The sequence below is a fragment of the Bombus bifarius genome, unplaced genomic scaffold (genome assembly GCF_011952205.1).
Source record: "Bombus bifarius isolate JDL3187 unplaced genomic scaffold, Bbif_JDL3187 scf7180000008000, whole genome shotgun sequence".
In the NCBI taxonomy this organism is placed as follows: Eukaryota; Metazoa; Arthropoda; class Insecta; order Hymenoptera; family Apidae; genus Bombus; species Bombus bifarius.
Window position 1 is genome coordinate 1,562,767 of NW_022884379.1, and position 21,545 is coordinate 1,584,311.

General features: G+C 44.1%; 1 protein-coding gene across 1 annotated transcript in view; it reads right to left on the minus strand.

Annotated features, from left to right (window-relative positions):
- LOC117206280 (zinc finger protein ush) overlaps positions 1-21,545 on the minus strand; it is a 201,903-nt gene that overhangs the window by 178,989 nt on the left and 1,369 nt on the right. The window lies entirely within an intron of this gene.

Here is a 21,545-nt window from a genome sequence, read left to right on the forward strand (position 1 = left end):
GTCGCTTGGCTGCTCTGCTTTCTCTCTTATACGCTGGAAAGCTTTCACTGATGCGCTCCTTCGTCTTCCTCGCTTTCTGCAACGATATCAGGGAGTAGACCGATACCCTCGCGGTGATCTCTGGGACAAGACAACAATGCAATCTGCACTGTCCGGGCGTTCGATCGTTGGAAAACACACTCCTTATCAAATTGCGTTGCTACGAGGCCGAACGAAAACCACCGTTAATCCACGAAAAATTTCTCCGTCTCGCGAGATCTCTCGAATCGACCATGAGGAGCCCCGATGGACCTGATCGAATGGCGTTTTACAGCCTTTAAACCAGGAAACCGATCTTAAGAAAGGCTTCAAGGTTAAGAAACACGTATACCACTTCGTTCACAGAGCAACGGAATTGTGCGGTTTGCTACTGTACGAAAAACTCTTTTTCCAATCGGCTGGTAGCCTGTTATTTTCCGTTCACCTTCGATGAAAATAGAAGAAAGTCGGAGAAGGAGAGAACATTTTTAAGTGCATGGACGAACGCCGCGGCGATTTTGTTCAAAATGGCCTACGAGCTGTTGGCCGTCGATAGGATATCAGTTGATGGTCAGCCGGACGGAGATAGCGGTAATGAGCGACGAGAGGAAAGTTCCCATCGGGCGAATAACCAGTAAAAGGAGTCGCGGGAAAGAGGGGGGGGGGGAGAGAGAGAGAAAGAAGGAAAGCAAGGGAGACCGGATGATGGACTGATTACGCTCCACGGCCGAGATAGCAGCTCGATAGAAGAGAACTTCTACGAATTCCAAATTCACTTCCCGAAGCGTTCATTTCCGGCGCTCGCCAATGCTGTTTCGAGGCTTGATACCACGCTAAGGAATTCGGAGCGAAAAATTGGACTTGATGGAATAATTTACGAAAAATATGTATAAGCTTTTCTGATTGCGCTACATTACACCGATCCATTACGAATTAAATCTAACACGGTAAAGAGTGGCATTAAGGCCTCTTTCTAAATTCTTGACTAGAAATGAAAAAGTCAACGACCACACGATTCCGATAACTGAAAAAAATAAAATCATTAACGATCGATAGGTTAAATTCGAAAATTAAAACAGAATCGGGCGCTAAAATCTTAACAGAATCACTGACAAGAAAATATTCAAAGGATAAGTGAAAGGAGCATTGGAAACAAAGGTTCGTGCGGCGATGGCAAGGAGAAAAACTCGAGAGGCTTCGAATTTGAGGAAAAATAAGCACATCTAAATTAATAATCAATATCGATCATCCGACACGAACACAAGATTTAGACAGCGAAGAAAGGCGAACAACCCGGAATGAAAGCACGAAAAGCTCGTACATTATTGCGAGATGATGTGACGCGATGCTCCGATCGCGCCCTCGTCCGACAAAGAAGCCTCAAACCGTATCAAACGAGTCGGCGGCGGTGCGGCATTGAAGTGGGCGCGCGGAAGGGTTGGGATAGGCGCGTGGACAAACGAAGGATACAACAAAGGATCCGGGCGCAGGGAGGCAGAACGATAAAGGGAGACAGAACGATCCTGCCGAAAGTTAAAAGGGAATCCATCCATAAATAAGCGCGGCTCTCTACGGGGTTTGCCTTGGCGAGCCGTGGAACGGCCACGGATCAGCGCGCGATCTCCAACGGAATAATAATGCGGGTAAAATAAAACCGGCCTCCCCCTCGAACACTCAGACAGGCTTACGCACCGAGTCTGAACACACGCATCAACGTTGGATAGCGTACGTGTAAGCTGTGTGCACACCGAGAACCCATATAATACCCCCATAGAGAGATGGGAAGATCAAACACTGAAATTACAGCATTGTGAGCATTCTTCTTGCGGCCACTCTTCTTCTTCTTCTCCTTCTTCTCCTCCTTCTTCTTCTTCTTTTTCTTCTACTCCTCCTCTGCTTCTTCTTCTTCTCCTTCTACTACTTCGAGTTTGTGCTTACCGATAACGGTCTTCCTCCTCTTTCTTTCTATCTTTCTGTCTCAGTCACACACACGGCGAACAACGTTTTACTTTCTTCTCGCTCCTCTTCGTTCTTTGCCTATCGCCCCTCGCCCTTGTTCGCATAAACACACACTTGCCGTGCCTGCATAAGGCTCCCTTTATTATCAAAACCCGGATCGCGTGCATATTGCATCGGTGCACCGAGAGAAGACCGCGCTGCTCTCGACCAAACCGACCGGCCGCTCTCTCTGTTGCATCTATCCGTGTACATCGAAGTCGTAGCTGTAGCAACGCTCGTTTACTCCTCCTCCTTCTTGTTCCTCCTCTTTTCATGGGGCGAGTCCTCCTTCTAAAGGACCTGCCTTGTCCTGGACGATCACCGCGAGATCACCAGCTATAGAACACATTTGGCAACGATAGCTCGATGAGGCGACCGTGACGCCATGGAAATTACCGTCTCCACCTATCCAACCCAGCAACATAGGAATAAATATATCATAGCTATACGAGCGCAGATTTTCTTCTTCGAATCAGATATGGGTAACAGGTGCAACCAGAAGGGACAAAGTACCGATTTCTCGAACGTGGATGGGATTTAAAATAAATATGTACTGCATTTGTCTTTGAAGCTAAGAGCGTACAAAAGGACGAGAAACGTGTATCATCGGCTACATAAGCAAAGCGAGATCAACGTATCTATCTTAAGTAGCTACAAAGGAAGGACGAGAAAACGAGAACAATTCAGAGAGTGAATCGAATTTAATCCATTCCGATTTAAATCAGAATGCAACGTTGCGTTAAATGGAACATTTCGATATTTTTTCGATCGATTTACGTTATCGAAATCAAGTCTTCCGACATCGTGTCGAATGAAATATAATCCATTCCAAACCAGAGGAAAGCAAATAGACAGACTGTTTTACGTTTTTGAAACATCGAAGACGCAAGCAATGTGAAGCAGATGAAACGTAATTCGTTGGAAGCCAGAAGGCAGCAAACGAACAAAGCCGGTTAATTTCCAAACATAGAGAGAGAATAAAACTCGGGGCAGGCCGGATATCTCGAGGCATTCCTTCCCTTATCCGTGACGCCGCTGGATCCTGACGCGAGCGACCGTTTCTTTTCAGGCTCCGGTCACTTATGGCGATTTAACGGATTTAACGACCACACCTGTACCGCTGTGCTTCTCCTCCTGGTCCCTTTTCCGTGTAGCGACGCCGTCCGATAAGAATCGGGCCGAACTGTGAGAATCGACGACGACGACCAAGAGCCAGCTACAACCATTCGAGAGATCGATCGCTTCTCGTCGTACCCGACGACGACCAAGACGACGACGGCGAAGGCACACGGAGGCGCGTTTCCATCTCGCGGAATGCATTAAGCCGGACGTCGTCCTCGCGAATGGAACCAAGTGAGCGGCACGCAGACGATTTTTAACCAGATAGGATTCTGCCTCCACCTCCTCCTCATCTTCCCCACCCATTCGACCTGCTGTCCCGTCTCTTTCCTGCAACCGTCGAAGAACTCCCGCACATACGAGGAGGCGCATAAAGTGAATGCATACACGGCTGTACCAAGAGAAAGAATAAACGCGGCCCGACAGGGTCGGATCGGAAGGGAAAGAAGGTAGTCTATATTCTGAGATATCTTTCCTCCTTTGAGCCTGATTCGTTCGTTTGAATTTGCACGGTTCGAGATTTTTGGAAAAGAGAAATCGAATTTAAGACGATAGATAAATAGAGGATTTTTGCACATTTTGTTGGATTTCAAGTATCGTTAATTGATAGGTGCTGTACGAATTGAGAGTTACATAGCAAATTTATAAAATTAGTTGTACTTTTACTTTCACTTTTTTAGTTTGTAGAACACTCGCAAGCTTCACTATATACGCGTGGAGGAATATCATAAAACTGGACAAAATATTATATGCTAACGAGTTTAAAAAATATTCGCGATACGATCAATTGTTGGACGCTATAGCCGAGCCAGATTCGATTAATCCACTCCTGGTCGACAAACGACGACAGACCTACGGATATCCGTCCGTTGAACATGTGGACTGTGTCTGCCCCGAGGGGGTTGAGGCAGCGCCACTGAGGGGGTTGCCCCGTCGAAGAGAAAGAAAGAAAGAGAGAGCAACCCCAGACGATGCGGAGACTGATAAAACTACGAATGATAACGCTGTCCCCGACTCGGTTACCCTCTGCCCGCGCCCACAGTCCGTCTGTTTCTGACTATCCGCGATAATCTGGTGCTTCCGCATGCGGCGAAACAGTTTCGACCGTAAAGCTGATCCTTTCGCGCGGAAAACACTTCTGACTTTCAATCGAACCAACTTGCTACGATAAGCTGCCTGTAATTCCGAATATTCGTCCTTGTTTCTATATATTATGCAAAATTACGAGAAAACGTTATCTACGAAAAAATGTTTCCGAAAATATTGTTACAAACGGAAAACGGAGTTTTTATATGACTTTTCAAAACGAATGTGTAAAATAGATTCGATTACTAAAGAAATTTTTAAAGGTTCCAATAACGGTGCTATAAAGCTGGGAAGATAATAATTTATTTATTACCAAACTCGCTACTATCATACAAGAAAATTAATAGCACCGGTAACTTATAAAAATTACAATGCCTATCTTCCTCATTTACAAATAACCAAGATTATACAAAGATCTCAGTGATCGTTTAATCTGCTCGTTCGCTCTTAGGAAATTCTAACTATGATTACACTATTATCTAACGATCACATATATCGAGGCCTAAACTTCCTCGAGTCCCTAACCACTCGATCGCGTTGATCCTTGAACCGGGGAACCCAGCACGACCGATAAGCTAAAGTATCATCACCAGTCCCACGATATTCAGTTTCGATACGCGTTTACGCGTCAACACCAATAAACGTAGCGAAACGTCAACGAGAGAGGGGCAACAGCCAGTCCATCGATACGCGACCGATTGCCACAGCAAAAGATTTTCCCCTAGACCACGGGGCACAGGGTAGATCGTTATCGATTCCTGTGACCAAGATCGCAGCCCCGAATCAAAGCGGTTAGCAGCGGGTTACAAGCATACCGTACGCCACGAACGAAGAGAGCAACGTGTAAAGGTGCGCGATGCTCGCAGCTCGGGGGACGTGCATCTTCTTATGGCCGACGAGAAGACAGTAGTCCTTTCTCGTGAGAGATTCGCGGCCGATAACGAGCGTCCCGTTCGCTTCGTATATCGCTAGAGCTCTCTCGCTTCAAAACCCTTCGACTACCTGGTATTCGCGTTAGCGCAAACCCAACATACTCGCTGCCCTACAGAGGCAGAAAACTTTTCAAACGCGTTCGCGTGTTCGTTCGAAACTACTTGAAGACGTGAGACACAGTGTAACGCGTCTTTTATCGGAACAATTAGATTATATGGAATCTTATGAGAGTAGGTACATTGAGAGTATATTTGTATATACGTATATACGTATTAGATTTTTCGAAAAGTATCTTTCTTTCGCAAACGTGTTTTTTACAACAGCGCATCTTCATACAAACCAAGTCTGTGAAATGTCGCGGTGTTTATCTCAACAGAACAAAATGCATCGTACGTAATTCGATAAAATAATATAAAACAAAAAACGTTGTGCGTCTATTATTTCCTCATAAAACGAAGGAAACTTTTCGGACAACCTAGTATATCGTAGTTCGTTAAATGTTTCATTTGTCAAAACAATGAAATAGTACGTAGAGGTGAAAAGTATAAGTCGTATTAAAGTTAAAAAATCGCAGCAAGATTATCGAAACCTTTAAAAATTATTATCTCGTGTAAAACGTTACACCATAAACAATTACGAGGAGAATTCAAATCGTCTTTAATTTTCCACTAGGATTTAGCGCATTATCGTTAATTTAATACGTTTCTATAATTGCTATGAAAATACAAAATTCTGATTGATCGTCCCTATAATCCAGTAATAATTCAATATTTATGTACAGTATTATATACAGATAATATATATACGTATATCATACGTATACATATACTCTATCTCACATTTTATTTACGCTTTAGTTAAGAACTAAAAACTTCCAAATACACGGTGTTTCGTTGCATCGAAGCAGCGATACGAGAATACCAAGAGAGAGCGCAGCCGCAACATCGCAGCGGCGGCTTGCCGTTGATTCTCGCGCTCTTTCTGTTAGCGTTAGGCTACGCTCTCGACACGCTTGCCGATATCAGCCGATAAGATCGAGCCTGCATGTCGATGCCGGCTGGAGAAGCGACGAGAGGCGCGGATATGCTCGCAGCAACGGATCGCGGAGCACGGGGTCTGCGAGAGAGGTGAGGCGGCCAACTAAGAAAGAAGTCCAGGTAACACGGTCGCGCGATCGACGAACGCGACGTGGGACGCGCAGCTGACACCTCTATACAAGCGCCAACGTTCCACCTAATTAACGCCGCGACCGCGTGCAACGCCGTTGTCAAAATAACACGGCGATCGGTCTTGCCGATCGACACTGACTCGTACCATTAACGCTGTTATCGGGTTAGATCAATTAGAGGGCTGGGAGCGTTCCATGCTTTCCTTCTCTTCAGGGAGGCGAACGAAAAGAAAAACGCGCCACTTGCGAAACCGATCGATGGAACGAAGAAGGAGTGCATCGAACGCCTCTCTATGTAAATAAGCCGTTTCTTTTTCCTGCTAGGATCAACGAGGTGTTGGCTGACACCTTCAGCTGCGAGTTTGCTGACGACGCTTTATTTATTTGGGTCAACGCATTTCTCGCATTGTACGCCCAAACTTTTGCTCCTTCTTTTAAGAGGTCGTAAGAGTCAAACTTCTGAGCTTAGACGCTATTAATATTAAGTCGAAGCTGAAGGTTCGATTATGTGATCTGAGCTTGGTAAATCTTGCGAAAAGTGGCGGGAAGAGTAGTCATCTCTTACACGAGCAGAAAAACGCGTCTTACTAGGCATACTTTCGATGCAACAAAAACCGCACAGTCCAAACTCTGTTGCTTGTACCGTAATTATATGATCTACTTATTAATTCTTTCATCGATACGGGCGACTTCTCAACTATGTAGAAAATCACTATCAGTTAAGGAACCAATTTCTGGAAAATTGATATGGATCACTTACAGCTGGAGATATTGACATTTTAAACGATAACGATTTATAATATCGTGTTCCTCGTTTGTATTTACTACGTTTTGTTCAACAAATTGCGAAGATATCGCGTGAAATTAAAATGTCCAGAGACCGAACAAATTGCTTTCTTCCTTCGTCGAATCGAACAGGAGAATAGTCCTGACAACTCGTCTATCAAATCTCAACTCATCTATCTAAACAGCAAGCTGATAAATCCTCAAATCCTTTCACGTCAAATACGCGTTAAATACGCGCGGAAGTCATTCAGAGTCGTCAGAACCAGGAATCATCCTATTCTCCTGACTCGCTGGTAGCGAGCTCGCTCGACAGGCGCGGCAATTTGTCTTTTCCTCCTTCGAGGGAACCTAATATCAATTTCTCAGCAAAGACTGATTACGTTGAACCCACGCGATCGGTCTGTTCCTCGTTTCTCGACGCGACACGTCATTCGAAGCTCGTCGAACAGCGCTGTTTAAAGTGCGAACACGTGGGTGGCTACGGCGGCCAGAGTAACGAGGAAGGGAACCAGGGAAGGAGGTAAGAGAAACGAGAAAGAGGACGAGAAGGAGGAGCCTGGCGCGAGAAAGACGAACGAAGAAGGAGGACATTTAAGAAAGATTGAGGAGCGGCATCGCCTCATTCCACCTTCTTATCTATGCATCTCAAAGAGAGAATTCGTGTGCGTACGCATGTACAGTCACCCACGGAAGTCTTTATATGCTTTATAAAAGATGCATTTTTATTTAAATAAGACGTATAGTGCTATCCAGAAGCGTTTGACACCTGTTAATTCCTTCAATCGTCCTTAGTTCAAACGTTATTCTTAAGGTTCCAAAGCTGGATTTACATTTCGTAATAGAAAATACCCTCTGCAATCGAATAATCGAACTTTCATTCTATCAAAAGTGAAAATAAAATTGTTGCTTACACTAAAAAGAAAAGAAGAAAAAGAAGAAACACGCACGTGGAGAAATCATGGAAAAAGAGCTGGTTTTAGATTTTATACCAGAAAACATTCTCCACGATCAAATAATTGAACTCCCGTTCCATCAAAAGCGAAGATAAAATCTCCTCGTACATCCAAGTCTGCAGATTCCCGTTTCACCAAGAACAATCTACGGAACAATTTCGCCAACGACTCTATCGGAACAACACATCGACCTTAACAAGCGAATCTCGACCACACGACACGCCAGGAACACAGGAAGACGGAGAGATTCGACGCGAGATCAGAAGGGGGTTGAATTATGAGGACAAACGAAGAACAGAATCGCGTGACGACAATTATCGCGAGGCTAGCTTAGCTGTAAGACGGAGGAGCGACAATCTCTGTGGTACAACGCTGACTGACAACGAACCAGAGACTCAACTTATGTCGAGGACCTAGGTTGGAACGTGGCAAAACGAGGAGGGGACAGGGAAAGGACTGCGTTTGTACTGCGCTTAAGGTGTTTGCCGAGCAAATACGAGGCGGGCAATTAGGTCTCTTCAGACACGGCGGCGCGCGTGCCGTTGTTTGTCCGGCTAAACAAGATATTATTACGGGCGGCGTGCACTCGAGACGAGACACGAGCTCGGATCTTGTTCCCGCCAACTTTCTGGTATCGCTTCTGGAAACAAATAAGAGGCCTGACCGTGTTACGATGCTCACGAGTCTCTTAAACTTTACATAGAACTTGTCGTGTCAGTGGAACGATGTGATTTCATCATGGACTATTTCTGTATGTACAAGCAGGCCTGTGTGAAACGTGCGATCTGATAGCTGTAATTATTTGGTAACTTAGTTTTTCGTTCTACGATCGCTTAAGACTCGTAGCATAACTCGATAAATTAGCGTTTTAAATATATATAGATAGGATTAGAATAAAACACGACGTCATCTTCTTGCTACAAGTTCCATTATTTTCTCTTCCATTTTAACTGCTCGTTCCGCCACCGTAAAAACCTGATACTTGACTTACAGTCAGAGTTGCACATTGACATTACAATGTTATTCGCGATACAGCCTTGTTAATGACAACCATTCCTAATAAATCGTTCGAAAAGACTTTGCAAAGACTTTCAGTATAAAACGAGAACACGTTACTCGATTATACCTAGGAAGAATCAGCGTTGCGATTTATCGGTGTTCCGTCAAAGTTTCAACGATAGCTGGACGAATCTTGAAGTCTTTGTCATTTTCACCAACGAAACCAGCGTGAAAAAGGGAGAAAAGTAAATTGTTCGCGTGCATTGTATCGAAAGAACGGAAAGAAAAAGATGGTACGGACGCGTTTATTCGGTCGGACGTCGTTCGTTCGTGGTTTAATTGCCATCGAAAGGTCGTCCTTAATTTTACGTTATCTCGATCGAGAGAATTTCGAGGCCGGTACTGCCACGAAATGACCGAGGCGCCACTCTTATCTGAAGAGGCACGGATAAGCCCGATGATTGAGGAGAAAAGGAGCACTCGAGATACCTACGGCGTCGGGAACCAAAGAGAGGGGGCCAAAATTGTTGAGAAATGACACACACACGCACCGATACACGCGCAATACAACGCACCCACGTTCAACCCTCTCTCATTAACGCGTACGACGCGTTAACGAATCGGATACGCCTCTCTAATCGCTAGATTCTCATCTGCAGGTAATCAGCCATCGATGCATACGAGTTTTCGTGCATACTGTGCATTTGATTCCGACCGATTTCACTTTGAAGCTCGACTCGAAACGAGAAACCCTTTGACACGATTCACCTAGTTATAGCAACCGCGATATTCCTCTAGATACGTACATCTCGTTCGTCTACGTGGATCGGTTTAAGTGGAATTAAAAAAAAAATGAGAAGAAAGGAAAAAAGACGGACGTTGTCGAAGAGAAGCTATCGCGTGGAAATCGTTCGCGGAATACTCCAGTTGCGAAACCGAGACAATTATCTGATTCGGCCGTAGCGAACAACGAAACAACAACGGCCAAATCGTTCTGACCGAGATCAGATGCGATCTTCTCCGCGGTCTCTCCTCCCCCGCTTCTATATCTCGCTCTTACTATCTATCTCCTTCCGTCTGTTAAACGTAAGAGTGAGAGAGAGAGAGAGAGAGAAAGAGAGAGACTGGGAGAAGAAGAAACTCTCGTTGTTCCGATCAGTTAACGCTAATGAGCGATATATTTGGAAGACTGGCAAAACTGGCCAGAGCGAACGTTTCATACATGCCTCTCTCGCATGCCACCAAAAACAGTATACTTTAATGCTTCTACTCGGAGCCTCTTTTGTTCGTTTAAATAGCGAACAATAATTTTAATTAAGACTCGACGTACGTACGTACGTTCGATGCAGAGGATGGTCAAGAGTACCGATGACCTAAAAATCGTTAATTGTCGAACGAGTTATTATCTTTGGAAGACTAATTACCATCTTTAAGCTTTCACCTTGAGACAAGAAAATGGACCATCGCCCGTCTTTCGACTAATTTGTCATTCGAGAGAGAAAAAATTGACAAACTGACTGTGGCAGATGGTTAGAGTCTTTGGTTAAAGACGATCCTCCGCGTTTATACTTGGCTCTGAAATGGCGGCGACGAGGAGACAGTTTTTGCAGCGGACAATTACTACGCAAATACAAGTTTCAACGAGACAAGTGTTACCCGTATTAGGTCTCGTACGTCAATGTGGACACAGACACAGAAGCGAGTGGACGAGCGTGTATCGTGATCAGAGGCGAGAGACGAGCCGGGCACCAGCTACCCTTGCTCCTGACTGTCCGCTTTATCTCAAGACTTGAGAAAACGCAGACGCTTCGTAGCGAGGCTAATCTGCCTGGTATCGGGGCCCTAAAACCGCCGCCAGGAGGCCAGAGACAACGGTAATAGGACAGGGAACCGCGTCTACTGGAATGCTACGCAAACTTTGCTATATACACGCGACGTGGAATAAAACGGAGCTCCATCTATCTCTCGCTCTCCCTTGTCCGCTGACAATAAGAAACGAAGAATTTGTGAGAGAAACGCGAGGATATTGAGAAATAGATTTGCGGCTTTCCGATAACGACATAGATCGATAGAATTATATCGTACGATATACGCGTATAATAGACACGCGATATATCTGAAATAGAATTGTGTCTTTCTGGAAATGATACGAATTACTGGAATTACATCATTCATATGTTTTATAAGTGGGTGATTTAATCTTCGAAAGTCTCGTTTCGAATTTACTGTTACTCGATTCGAGATATCCTTGATCCGCGTAACTTCTACATCTTTTCTAGCCTCCACTCTCACGCGTTACATTACACGCGAACATCGAAAGAACGCCATAGTATGGAGATGACGAATCTTGCAATAAAATCTGATAACGAGCCATCGTTTGTTACGAGTAGCATCTTAGAGAATAAAGAACACATCGAGCAACCTGCAAACTCGATAAGACCTGCGATCATCCAGCCAAGTAAATTACAAATAAAAAATCGCTATTAGCGAAATCATCGATACTTAAACGATCGCCCTATCTTCGCGATAAAAAGAACGTACACGAACTCTCGAACCAGTGAACCAGTACGCGATTAAAGGCCGAACAATGCCGGTCCCGAAAGATCCCGTAGATCGCAGGGCAACGATTCGCGTAATTAGAACGGGACCGTGGTAGATGATCAGATTTTTCAACGAGGCTACCGCGATCGCGACAAAAGAACTCGGGCGATATGGTTCGCTCGCGAACGCAAAACGACAGAGATACCACGCGGTGGGGCTTTCGTTGTATTGTTTGAAGCCGCGACCGAGATTATTCATATCCACGCGCATACGTCGACGGCACACTGTCGATTAGTCGTCGCGATGCTTTTGATCGGCGGATCGTACGAACGTGACGATCGCCAGGTTGAAATCTCCTATCACTGGCTATCAGCTCATTACGCTAATATTCACTCGGAATGCCAGACCGATACGATATCTCGATCGTGCCTCTCGCGATTCGCAAAGGCCTTTTTGCGGCTCTCTCTCTCTCTCTCTCTCTCTCTCTCTCTAGCTCTCTCTCTCTCTCTCTCTTTCTCCCTGTGTACGTGTAACCATTGCATACGAACACACGTTGTGCCATTTTTGGAGCTGGTTGTGTTTCACCCATTCCCAATACCGAGCACTTTCGCGAAATCATATCCGCATTTGCGATCACGTCACGGCTTATCGACTCGATTTCGTTTCGAACACGATACACGACCTCCTGCTCCGAGTAGTTTAAACGCTTTTCAAACAGATGTTCCTGCTCGTGATTCTGCCCGCTGTTTCGGTATCCCGCGTTGAGTGCGAGTTACGCCAGCCAAATTCAATTATATTGGCCGTAGTGTTGCAACCTGAATTCGTGAGATACGAGCGTATAAAGAAGAAGAAATTAAGAATCGTAAATTCCCTCGGGGATTGTTAAACGGCTGCACGTTCCGCGTTACATTCCTAATTTAACGGCTAACCCCCGAAAACAGTAGAGGAGAGAAGAAAGACAGAGAGAGGCTCGACGCGAGCTCTTCACTTAACACGAAACACATGTCGGCCGCATTAAGCATGTTCCCACCACGAATCTATTAAACCTTATCGAGGGTAGACTATCAAAAAATTCTCGGAACAAACGCGCCCGGTCACGAGGCTTGAATACAACGATGAAAAGAAGAGGGTGGGTGAGAGGGAGAGAGAAGAGGAAAGAGCGAAAGGAAGAGAAAGGCAGAACAGGGAAAACGAAAGAGAGGAAGAGATAAAGGAGAAATCAAGGCAAAAGGAAAAAGAGGCCAGTTGTGTGTGTCCAGCATCGGAAGGTACATCGCGGTTATCGGCGTAAAGCCGCGTTTACACGCGTGTAAAGCTGGTACGAAGGCTGGTTGACACCGTAGCGGAGAGGGCCAGCGGAAGGAAGGCTCGGGAAGGAGGCCTAACACACGCGGACGGGATAAGGGAGAGAAGAGGAGAACTCGCAGACACCATTCCAACGATGCCAGGGCCGTGTCGTAACAGGCTGGAGTGACACCACAATGCGGTGTAGCAATTTGTAGGCTCGCCCTTCGTCCTTCCTCCCCTGGTGTCTCTCTGGTGCCGCACAGCCTCCAGCAGCCGCCTCTTCCTCCGCTGTATTTATGAGCTGAGTCGAGAGAACGCCTGTATCGGTTCCTCTCGCGCCGCGGTTAAGGAAGGAAGGACGATGCAGGGCGCACGAAACGAGTACACACACGGCCTTCTTCCTCTTCTTCTTCTCTCCTTGCGAGCAACCGAACCCGCGCCGCGCGCCGATCGACGACGAACGTATATACCAACGAAGCAAGAAGACGAGGAGGAAGAAGGGGAGAAGAAAAGGAAGAAGAAACGCGAGTGAAAGAAGAACAGACGTAACTATAGTAAAAGGAAGATAGAACGAGGGGGAGGGAGAACGAGATAGAGAAAAGGAAAAGGGTGATGAACAGAGAAGGCGGGTTGAACGGAGGAGGATCGAGAGAAGAGAAGGGCTAACTAGACGAGATCAACGCCGCGATAGTTGTCTCTCGTGCGTTTCTTCGCAAAGAGGACACGAGGGGAGGGAGAAGGAAAAAGAAGGTGGACCGATGGCGAGGAGAGACTCGACGAGGTGGAACAAGTTGGCGAACAGGGAAAACAAGAGGGATAGAGAACACAAGGGGAGAGACATTTGCGGCGGTCGTGGATTCATGCGTTTGCGCGGAATAAGGGACCCAGGCGAGGAAGATAAGGGACGCTGATGGACCTTCCTCTTCTCTTTGCTTCTTCTTGTCTCTTTCTTCTTCCTTCTTGCTTCTTCGTTCGCCTTTTCTCGTCTTCTTCTTCTTCTTTCCCTTGCTTTCCTGCCATCCACGCGTACGTACAGACAAACGTATACGTACGTGTAACACGTACAGCGTTCTTCTTGCTTCTCCGTCTTTTCGTCTTCGCCGTTTGCTTCCTCTAGTTCTTCTTCCTCTTCCCTTTCACGTCACCCGCTCATTGCACACACCAGCGGCCGATCGACACTGATAGCCGCAACGACTGTTCGCGGGTAACCGGCCACGACGGAATTTGCGACTTCGCTTTTGTGCCTTCCTTCAGGATCCGGTCAGGGAGGGAAGCGTGCCCCTTTGTAACCGATAGATTCGAGCACGAGATTTCGGGAATCTTCACCCGGCCAATTGAATTCCTTTCCTGCCCTGGCTATAACCGATTCCGAGAAACGTAATTAACCGTTCCGCGTTCGACCGCTCTCTCTCCTTTTTTCTTTCTCCTCCACACAAGCTGTCTTTATATAAATCGTACGGAACACGGTGGCAGGTGGTATCCGATCGTTACGCTCGTATCTTCTGCTTATTTCTATCTTCTCTTCAGACATTTTCAAATACTCCCACCATTTAACACTTAAGCGATGCTTTAGGGTCTTGAATCGGCTCAGATCTTACAAACTTTCTTATAATTTCGTTCTTAACGCTTCTCGTACGTAGCCTCCCTTTTTTCATTATCACTGCGCATAATTCTGTTTGTTTTAACAGTTTTTTATTTGCCAGTGAAAATTGTACAAAATAGATACAGTTGAATTTTGTATAGAAACTACTATTTTACATGTAACATCATTTTACATGAATAACAATCTTCGACAAAGCTGAGACGAAACCTGCAAAAATACGAAATACAGTAGCAAGGCAAACTGATAAGCGGATTCAACAAATCCCGATCGCACGAAGGTACACAGACGGAAACGCCGTGTAGTCAGAAAAGGAAACGGGGCGAGGAAAACGTTAAAAGATGAATATCACCATCGAGAAGAGACAACAGCACGACCTGCTGAAAAGGATTAATAAGCGAAGGATTCGATATTTAACGCTTCGACGACGATTACAGCAGGAACTTGAAGAACGCGGCAATCGAACCGTACGAAACGATCCTCCCCCAGAATGGTTTTAACCCCCGTGTCCAGGCGAAACGAGCCGATGCTGCGCGCAGATATTACTTACGGGCAACACGATTCAATAAAACATCGTATAAAATCATTGGTTATTAATTTGACGGCTACGCTCGGCGGGGGGTGATTGCTGCCTCTCCACGGGGTGCCTTTTATCCCTGGCATCGTCGATTACCGCCGCGATACAAGCGGAGATCCAGCCTTCTCCTGTACCTTGCCACGAAGAGGATTCGGTATCTCGCGACGTTGCTTTTTCAACGAAAAATAATCGAGATATTAAGGAAGGCAGGTGATAGCGTTTCGACCTGTTCACGCCTCGCGCTGTAAAGCAGATTCAACGGAAGCGAAAGCTGAGAGTGAGAAATAATTTTCACGCTAACATTTATTACCTTTGCGCGATTCAACTCAGAATTCGATATATTTCTCGTACGACTGTCCCTTGTACTATCAACGTCTGTTTCGTTTCTCGTAAAAAAGGTATAGAATCGCGTATTTGAAAAATGTGCTCATCCCGTAATTGGTATGGTGATTGGTTTAGTCAGGTGGACAATATGTTCAGAAACTTACGGATAAGTGGAAATATAAAAGATGTGTTATTGCAGGATCTTATAATACAATTGGTTTATTTACAATAAATGGATTAAACTGATGTTGGTTAAACAGAAAACCGTGGTTTTTTAACGTGAACTAATCACAATAACGTATTATAATTAAGACAACTAGATAGCTAATTTGCAATCTCGTTACCACGGATCCAACGCTCTCTCGACAACGTTAGTGTCACGTAGGAGACACAAGAAATCACGAAACCGATAGATCGCCGGTGATCTCCTCGCGTTGCAGTTTGAACGTTCCACGAATAAGGTGAAGAAATTGAACTTTCTATATGATAATAGGATTTATTGTGCAAATCCAACAGAGTGGCGATTCAAAGTGTTACAACAGAATGATTCAAAGTGTTACAAGAGACTGGGGCGAGCGCTTATTTTGGAGGGCTTTTATACTGAGATTTTAGTCCCTCTGGAGGGGTTGTCGTCTGGTGTATCTCAAAGACGCCTGTCCCGTTACTATTTGGTTATTGTTTCGATGCCTGTGGTATGCAGAATGTCTAGCCTATCCTATTACTGTTTCTGAGCGGGTGGCCTTCTTGAGCGTGTGACACTAGCAACACTCTCTCGACAACGCAATTCCCACTCTCCAACTTCTCAACTCACAATGACTGTTAACACGTTGGTCGCGCAGCGTAATTCGGCTAAGTTTCCCGCCGGGCCCAAATCCGACTGTCGGTACGCTTTTCGGTTAGAGTATTCCGAGGGATCTCGTGGCAGATATCCCAGATCTTTCATTTAGTCGAGAAGCATACTTCTTGTGAGACGCACATCAGTGATTTTTTCATCGTCAAAATGTCCAGTAGACAGCATGAAAATATATTTGAAAGTGAGGAGAGTAATATAGAATAATGGAAAAACTGATATCGGCAGAAGTGACCAGATGGTCTCATATGCCACTACGATATGCAAAAGCATCAGGCGGTATCGGAAATTAGCATTTACTCTTAGGAACAGTTACAGTAAATGCTCATATTGTGTACCAAACAGCCACAAACAAAAAAATACGGATAAGAAAATTTCGGGAAATTCTCGTTTCCGAATGGTCCGATGTGTCCTCAGAAAATACTGTGCCCGACAACCATCGGAAAAAACGAAGAAGGTGTCCCACCATTTGGAGATTCGTAAGAATCAGCAGGGCAAGCCCATAAGAAGGATGTGCACCCTATGTTACGAGAAGAAGAGGCAAATTGTCGCACGCCAAGAAGCGAGAAAAACTATAAAAATATAAAATATATTGTTCGAAGAGTCCAAAATCACCTCAAATGTGTTTGGAATGTTTTAACGAATACCATGCGACATAGCATAATGTAATATTTTATCCAGAATATAAATTAATAAAAAGTATGGTATAATGTGTTTTTAATATTTTTATGTATATCCTATATATAATATCCTATATTTAATTAACTCGAACAAGAAGAGCGTCACCCATATTTGGGTTACGGAACCCCCAAGAAAGCACACCCGTCACATAGATATGGGTAACGTGGCGACCGACGTGTTAATTCGTTTTTGTCCCTTAACAACCCCTTGTCTTTTGTCTTACCCCCACCATACACATGACCTGCAACCACTTGTTTATGACTCGTCCGATATCTCTTAGGCCTTTCGTCCACGATACTACATTATCGTACGTTGCATCTACTCGTTTTATTTGAAGTTTACCAATGTACATTATCGAGTAGCTGCTAGTACGCAGGATAGCTGGCGACAAACATTTCTCCAATTAACTTTCCATCGATGGATTCCTAATTCGTACTACAATTTACCATCTAATCGTTTCGCGTTACCAATAGAAAATTCAATAACCCTTGCTCTCCATTAAAATTCCGTTAAATCTTAGTTTAATCGTATATTCCATACAGCAAATGCAAGAAAAGCAAGAAACCAACGATTCGCCGATCCCTCGGCGATCGAGGCGAATTCTTAGTTCGCAGACGGAAAGAGTTGCTGCAACCAGGAACCAGTAATAACGAGTCGGCGATGACGCACCGATATCCAAAAAGGTAAAACAATTTTCTCTATGCTGCTTGCGAGATACCCCGACGATAAAACTGACTCTTACAACGACAAATTTTTCACGTGTATTCAAGGTAAAGAGGGAATTATGCGAACGAAGAAACCAAAAAGAAAAACGTTCGTACGCGCTTGCTGGATACGAAGAGATAAGAAAAATCGTCTGGTGACGTCAATTATTTTTAATCTATCGCGTTGGTTATCGAGCACGAGGACCGTGCCTCTTCCGCGAAGGACGTATCTCGCCGTATAAGCGTTTAATCGCGCGCGTCCTTTCCGAAATCGGCGAACTTTAGTTGCGCAACCGGCCGACGCGCGTATTTTAAAGTCCTCCGCGACGATAAGCGGCAGATAGGTTAATCTTTAAAGCGATCGCGTTGCACCGTCGCGAATTTCAGGCACGTACGAACGCGGCCGACGAAAAGCCAGGAAATTTGAACAATTTCGCGAAGAATCGTTCTGTAAATACGAAACTATTCAAACGCTGGTATACAAAATTATTTATTGGAAACAACGTTCGCTCTTTTTCGTAGAAATAGCGGCGGACCGACTATTCATCTAGGTTGCCTGCGTTGGATCTCGTGCCGGTAATTAAGACAGTAATAAGATGCTAATCTGAAGCTCGTAAAATTTTCTAAATACCCTTATAAACGTTATAAAAGTATGAAGTTGCTTTAGAAGTACGAAACATCGATCGAAACAGTCTCAGATTAAATTAAAAATACAAACTGTCATAGAAAAATTTCTAACATCTATTGTCCCACTCGTATTCTTCGAATTCGCGTATCCATTATTAACACTTTGACTACCACGTTGGTCACATATCACCGGCCACGGTTTCTCCTGTGACGCCATGGTGGTCATTGGTAACCGGAGCGCTTCAGCTTCTTACGATTGTAAAAATTGAATGAAAATTGACAGTTGGGGCATTTTGAATATAACCGACAAATAGAAGATACTTTGAAATAAAATGTGCCCCATTGAACAATTAGACATTTTTATTAGAACTTCGATAAAAAAAAATGAGAAGAAATCTTGCATCTAACAGTGCACTGTGTTACACTTTAAACAGTGCACACTTTAAACACAAATGTGGCTCATCGATACAATCTGAACAATAGGTGGTCACCTTTTTCGTCCGATTTTTAGCAATTTTTTATCCTAACTGTTTAACCAAACCACTGTACCGTTCGAAGCTGAAGTTACCCTTAAGAACCGGCGCAGAGGCAGCGAGTGAACCAAGAAAGGCCTGCTCGTTTCACGATCGCTCGTTATTAACTCAATTACCGTTGTTCCCAATTAGCAGTCACGCGCGTGGCTCAACGTGCCACACAATAATTACAGGGACATTAACGTGCAGGTGACAAAAAAGCGGTCGAACATCTTTTAGAAACTTGCACGAAAATTACAAAAGGGGAAGAGAAGGAGAAAGAGAAGGATGCGAACGATCGGAGACGAGAGACGACGTTTTAACGCGTTGACTGCTGCCTCATCCATATTCGGATGACAGTAAAGTTTCTCATAGGACCGCGTCATCCGTATTCAGGTGACGCTTATTTGACTATTTGCGAAGGATCGTCGTAGGTATTTGAAAAGATTTCCCACAGCGAGTAGTACAACTATTGAATTGTTATAAAAGTAATACGAAAATGGTTTATTAATCAAATTATTTAGAATGTAAAACTTTAAAGCATTGTGTACAAAGCTGAGGTTAGTGGGGATAATTTGGACAATAAGTTGTCGTTTTCTTTAAATTCTCTCGCGTCTTTGATCAGTCCGTTCTTTTATCTGTATAACATAGTTTGCATGCGCGTCTACTGCATTTTTCCGAACGACGATATTATGCTGACTCCGTCGAAGACAAGGATTTTTTGTATTTTCAGACAACCCTGATAATTTTCCAGCTAATAATTCTCTAAATTTTCTAATATTTACATCCTTCCTTGTTGCAATTTTTAAACCGTCAAAGCGTTTACAACAAAAATTCCCAGAAGGAGTCGAATGCCAAGTTTTCGGTGCCATTTGATTCCTTTTTCAATTGTAGTGGCATAAAAAAACATTTGGTCGGAATAATCTGTACCACACTCGTGGCCTGAAGGAGATTTCACTGAAAACATTGCGCGGCAGTCAACGTGTTAAGGATAACAAACGTGGTCTCGTCGTGAAATCGCGGAAATATCGCGTAAAGCGTGTTAAAACGGTTGTCTAACTACGAAACGATCATCGAGAATACTCCGCAGACTAAGAACCCTTTGGTAATTAACTGCATGAGTTACAGTGACTCTTATCCATATCCAGGATTATTCCTGTCTATTATTACTAGCAACGATAAACCTGCGATTGAATCACATTCTGTTCCCTTCCCGTAGAAGAGAATAGTTTTCCCGTGTAATATTCGATTGAAAGTCCTGGAGAACTTAGAAACTTTGAAAAAGGCGAAAGAATAAGATAACAGGAAATGACAAGAGTTATGAATTTCCCCGACAACCGTTTAAACACACCAATTTACATAAAATATTGCCTCTTACAAAGGAAAAAGCATGGATCGCTAAATGATGCTTTTACAGGCGATCCTTAAGTATTTAGAAACTTAGAAAGAGCAAAAGTATTAAACGATAGAAAGTAATAAGAATTATGAGTGTTCCCGGCGAGACAGCCGTTTTAACACACTGTGTGCGGCGTGGCGATGAACAGGATGGAAAGAGGAGCGGAGAGGAGAAACACCCGGTTCGACGAGTCGCGGCCACGTGAAAGTGGCCGGCGACTTTCGTGATCGCGGGGGCCACGTGATCCAGCCGCGACACAAGGGCGGCGAGGGACGAAGGATCCCGTCGGAATCGGCACCCGCGATCTCGTCTGGCCTCGATCGGTTTTACGCCGAGATCCAGAAACATATACGTATACGCCGAGATACGAATTCGTGCAGCCGAACCGATCCCCGTTTTGCCAACTCGATACCATCGACAAAGGTCCTGCGGAGTCGTGGAAGCTTTAATTGGTGGCTGTAGGTAGGTACACGAGTGTCGCGAATCCGCCTGATTGCGCAAGAGTTCGCCAAAAAGAGATATTGGGAAGCACATTGGGGATGGCGAGTGAAGAAATAGAAAATTAGAGCGTGATGGAAGAGACTGTTAATTTTTTCAAAGTATCGAATACTTCGGATGAGAATTCTTTTTCTTTTTCACGGAAAAGCGATTTGGTATGATCATCATTGAGAAAAATATTTCGTGTATTGTTTGGGATATTAATTGGATCGTTACGTGTGTATTTAATCCGTAATTATAGAATTTTTGTTTTATTACTATGATCTAATGGAAGATCTTTAAAACTGCAACGTGATAAACAAATATTAGTGAATAGTTTGAATATAGATGTACGTGTAAGAAAGTTAATGCTGTCTGTTACTGAAATGAAAATACCATCTCATAAACGCACTTGTTTTTACCATTTCACTTGCATGGAAATGTGTCTGCATATACATACAGTGAATTTCGCTACACACGTCAGCGATCAATGTTAACATCAAACAATTATATCGTACTTTTGTTGTGTAAACTACACGAAGTGTGCTTTTTCTTCTATTGGTATGCACGCGTCTGTGATAAAAGAACTGTTAGTGTTGAATATATGAAGAAAAATGTCGTCTTCCAAAGTTAAGAATTATAGTTTATAAGAAGTTTGCTTCTTATGAAGAATGTACGGTTTGGTTCGCAATATACGATAGTAATGTCTAGGTTTCTATGTACCGCGGAATTCCAGAAAAGCAATACAAAACCATTCTAAGTAAAGACGCAATAAGTAGAATAGGTTAATACAACCGAAAACAAATTTACCAACGATGAACTCATATATAATAGTATACATCAAAGATAATATTTGAATATCTACTTGTAACAAAATGGCGTCAAAATTAATATATAATGGCTTGTGAC